The sequence below is a fragment of the Penaeus chinensis genome, chromosome 16 (assembly GCF_019202785.1).
Source record: "Penaeus chinensis breed Huanghai No. 1 chromosome 16, ASM1920278v2, whole genome shotgun sequence".
Lineage (NCBI taxonomy): Eukaryota > Metazoa > Arthropoda > Malacostraca > Decapoda > Penaeidae > Penaeus > Penaeus chinensis.
The window spans coordinates 17,237,217-17,242,216 of NC_061834.1; positions in this window are offsets into that span (position 1 = coordinate 17,237,217).

The window sequence follows — 5,000 nt, forward strand, 5'->3', positions numbered from 1 at the left end:
TGTCAAGTAAATAAAGCGAAAGAATCATGTCGAATCGCAAAGCAAAAGAAAGACGGGCAGTTTGGCTTGCTTGTACTCGCCGCCGAAAAGTTGCTTTGATATCACACTTAAGATTCTGAGGACAGCGTATTGCAATAACAAGTCGACTGAGACGCTACTGCAACATTGCAAAATTCTACAGCAGCTGAAATTATAGTAAGAGTGTTTTATGTGTGTTTATCAACTAATTTAGAGAAACAAAGGTTTGCCCATTCGAAATTACCAATACACATACTATATTATTTACATTAAAGAGGAGGAACCTTCTTGTTAAAATTGCTCATCCATTTACATTCTCCGCCGTTCATGCATCTGTTTTAAACCAAATCATTATTTTTACCAACTGATAACATGGCTACTTTCTTATCACTGCCATAAGATTTACAAGGAACATAACTGTCACACTCGGGGTCAATTACAAGGGCTTCGGACTTCACAAGTTACATAGCAGTCTCATCACCAAGCCAACCACGGCGATCGCCCCTTCTTTCTCTTTGAAAACCCCTCCTCCTTCTTCCTTCTTTCTCCTTGACAACTCCTCCTCCTCCTTCCTCCTTGGCAACTCCTCCTCCTCCTCCACCTTGGCAACTTCTCCTCCTTCATCCTTGGCAACTCCTCCTCTTCCTTCCTCCTTGGCAACTTCTCCTCCTCCTTCCTCCTTGGCAACTCCTCCTCCTCCTTCCTCCCTGACAACTCCTCCTCCTCCTTCCTCCCTGACAACTCCTTCTCCTCCTTCCTCCTTGGCAACTCCTCCTCCTCCTTCCTCCTTGGCAACTTCTCCTCCTCCTTCCTCCTTTGCAACTTCTCCTCCTCCTTCCTCCTCGGCAACTCCTCCTCCTCCTTCCTCCTTGGCAACTTCTCCTCCTCCTTTCTCCTTGGCAACTCCTCCTCCTTCTTCCTCCTTGGCAACTCCTCCTCCTCCTTCCTCCCTGACAACTCCTCCTCCTCCTTCCTCCCTGACAACTCCTTCTCCTCCTTCCTCCTTGGCAACTCCTCCTCCTCCTTCCTCCTTGGCAACTTCTCCTCCTCCTTCCTCCTTGGCAACTCTCCTCCTCCTTCCTCCTTGGCAACTTCTCCTCCTCCTTCCTCCTTGGCAACTCCTCCTCCTCCTTCCTCCTTGGCAACTCCTCCTCCTCCTTCCTCCTTGGCAACTTCTCCTCCTCCTTCCTCCCTGACAACTCCTCCTCCTTCCTCCCTGACAACTCCTCCTCCTCCTTCCTCCTTGGCAACTCCTCCTCCTCCTTCCTCCCTGACAACTCCTACTCCTCCTTCCTCCTTGGCAACTCCTCCTCCTCCTTCCTCCCTGACAACTCTTACTCCTCCTTCCTGCTTGGCAACTCCTCCTCCTCCTTCCTCCTTGGCAACTCCTCCTCCTCTTTCCTCCCTGACAACTCCTACTCATCCTTCCTCCTTGGCAACTCCTCCTCCTCCTTCCTCCCTGACAACTCTTACTCCTCCTTCCTGCTTGGCAACTCCTCCTCCTCCTTCCTCCTTGGCAACTCCTCCTCCTCCTTCCTCCCTGACAACTCCTACTCCTCCTTCCTCCTTGGCAACACCTCCTCCTCCTTCCTCTTTAACAACTCCTCCTCCTCCTTCCTCCTTGGCAACTCCTCCTCCTCCTCCTCCTCCTCCTCCTTCCTCCTTGGCAACTCCTCCTCCTCCTTCCTCCTTGGCAACTCCTCCTCCTCCTTCCTCCTTGGCAACTCCTCCTCCTCCTTCCTCCTTAACAACTTCTCCTCCTCCTTCCTCTTTAACAACTCCTCCTCCTCCTCCTTCCTCCTTGGCAACTCCTCCTCCTCCTTCCTCCTTGGCAACTTCTCCTCCCCCTTCCTCTCTGACAACTCCTACTCCTCCTTCCTCCTTAACAACTTCTCCTCCTCCTTCCTCTTTAACAACTCCTCCTCCTCCTCCTTCCTCCTTGGCAACTCCTCCTCCTCCTTCCACCTTGGCAACTCCTCCTCCTCCTTCCTCCCTGGCAACTCCTCCTCCTCCTTCCTCCCTGACAACTCCTTCTCCTCCTTCCTCCCTGACAACTCCTCCTCCTCCTTCCTCCTTGGCAACTCCTCCTCCTCCTTCCTCCCTGACAACTCCTCCTCCTCCTTCCTCCCTGACAACTCCTCCTCCTCCTTCCTCCCTGACAACTCCTCCTCCTCCTTCCTCCTTGGCAACTCCTCCTCCTCCTTCCACCTTGGCAACTCCTCCTCCTCCTTCCTCCTTGGCAACTCCTCCTCCTCCTTCCTCCCTGACAACTCCTCCTCCTCCTTCCTCCTTGGCAACTCCTCCTCCTCCTTCCTCCCTGACAACTCCTCCTCCTCCTTCCTCCCTGACAACTCTTACTCCTCCTTCCTCCTTGGCAACTCCTCCTCCTCCTCCTTCCTCCTTGGCAACTCCTCCACCTCCTTCCTCCCTGACAACTCCTCCTCCTCCTTCCTTCTTGGCAACTCCTCCTCCTCCTTCCTCCTTGGCAACTCCTCCTCCTCCTTCCTCCCTGACAACTCCTCCTCCTCCTTCCTCCGTGGCAACTCCTCCTCCTCCTTCCTCCTTAACAACTTCTCCTCCTCCTTCCTTCTTGGCGACTCCTCCTCCTCCTTCCTCCATGCCAACTTCTCCTCCTCCTTCCTCCTTGGCGACTCCTCCTCCTCCTTCCTTCTTGGCGACTCCTCCTCCTCCTTCCTCCTTGGCAACTCCTCCTCCTCCTTCCTCCCTGACAACTCCTCCTCCTCCTTCCTCCTTGGCAACTCCTCCTCCTCCTTCCTCCTTGACAACTTCTCCTCCTCCTTCCTCTTTAACAACTTCTCCTCCTCCTTCCTCCGTGGCAACTTCTCATCCTCCTTCCTCCTTGGCAACTTCTCCTCCTCCTTCCTCCTTGGCAACTTCTCCTCCTCCTTCCTCCTTGGCAACTCCTCCTCCTCCTTCCTCCTTAACAACTTCTCCTCCTCCTTCCTCCGTGGCAACTTCTCCTCCTCCTCCTTCCTCCCTGACTACTCCTCCTCCTCCTTCCTCCTTGGCAACTCCTCCTCCTCCTTCCTTTATGGCAGCTCCTACTCCCCCCCCCCTTCCTTGATAACTCTCCTTCCTCTTTCCTCCTTGACAACTTCTCCTTCTTCCTCCTTGATTCCTCCTCCTCCTCCTTCCTTCTTGAACTCCCTCCCCTCTCCCTCCCCCTTCCTTGACAACTCCTCCTCCTTCTCCTTCCTCCTTAACAACTCCTCTTCCTACTTCCTCCTTGACAATTCCTCTTCCTCCTTCCTCTTTGACTCCTCCTCTTCCTCCTTCCTTCTTGACAACTCCTCTTCCTACTTCCTCCTTGACAACTCCTCCTCCTCCATGACAACTCCTCCTCCTTGACAATTCCTCCTCCTCCATGACAACTCCTCCTTGACAACATCTGCAAATCTAAAGTGATGACCAGGTTGATCGTATACAATGTATTGTTCAAAAAGTGCGCTGATCTGTAAATGTAAATTTGGTCCTGTGTTAGAATTTACGTAAAAAACACACCACTAAATGCTTTTGGAACCTTAAACGCTATAAATCAGTTACGGGTTAGTAACAGACTAGTCTTCAAATATCAAATATATTAGATATATCATGCAAATCAATGTTTTTCTTTTATTTCATTTTTAAAATTAATTATCTATTTGTTATGCCATGTACAGTACATTTTTGCTGTTGACACATTATTCAAAACTTTCAACAGGGCGAGTTGAGTATTCTACCTCTCACAAGTACGCAACAGCGGGCTTTTTCTAAGTTTTAATTTTTCTTTGTCCTTCATCATACTTGAAGGACTTTGGATACTAAATAGGTGGGGGATGTAATAGATGTAGATTATTGTTGAACATCAATAGGGTCAATCTAATTCATGAAGTTCTTCAAAAGGCCCTCCCTCCCCGGTTTTGCCCCTGTCACACAATAGAACGAGGGGCAGTCAGGGAGCTATAAGGCCCGTATATCCGAATTCGCACGTTGTCCCTTCGGAATGCTGAACACCCTTGTCACTACTTATCGGGGAGAGTTCGAGGGCGTGGGTACCTAGGGCTGGTGCGCAGACTGGTGGGCGTGAGCACCCATGCATCACCATTACCGACCTGGAGTAAAGCAGGACAAGGAAGACATATTTGTGCAGGCTCGATGGAGGTGCTGGGCAGCGGCAGGGTGCGAGTCCACCAAAAGCCGCAGATTTGCAAATCGGTTTCAAGTAATGAGGTAGTGAACGCGGAGCAATTGCGAAGGGCGTGTCCACGTAAGGTTGAAGGACGCGGGCAACGAGAATACTTGAACTGGAATTAATAACTTGGCCTCCTGTTTTGCTGCCATTGCTGCTCCAGTCATCCCACAACTTTGAAAATTTATGGCTACAGGCGTGAGGCATTTAAGGCTTTATTTTAAAAGCAAGGCTTTTATTCGTATTCACTTTTCACCCTCGGACGAGATTTGATCACAGATGATGGGGTGCATATACCATATAGTTTTCATGTACTACACGTGTACCGTAGTTAACGAGCTCAGCACCTGTTTTTTTGCCGTGTTTAGCTTGAAGATCAAAATAGTGGTACTCCTTCCCTTGTTCTACAGTAGCATATCCTCAGGAGTGTACTGTAAAAGAGCCTTATCACAGGTGCCCATAGTAATGAAGACCAACGTAGGTATCCTTGCACAGTATAATGTTCATGCATTACAAGAATTACTCTACAAAGCACATGGCGCCAGGGTACGTCATCACCGGTTTAAAAGAGACATAAGAGTCCTTGTTCGCGTTCAGAAGGGTACTCGTGTCCTATTAGTTTATATAGTGTCCATAGCATTCTATCACACATTTCTGACGTCGATGATGGTATTGGTCTCTTTGGCTGTTGCCTTGCGAGGTCATCATCGTCTTGGGGTCGAGTGGTCAGCCAGAGGGGGGGAGAGGGAGTGGGGTAAGGTATAGGGTGAAGAGGGGTCCCTTCAAAGAACGG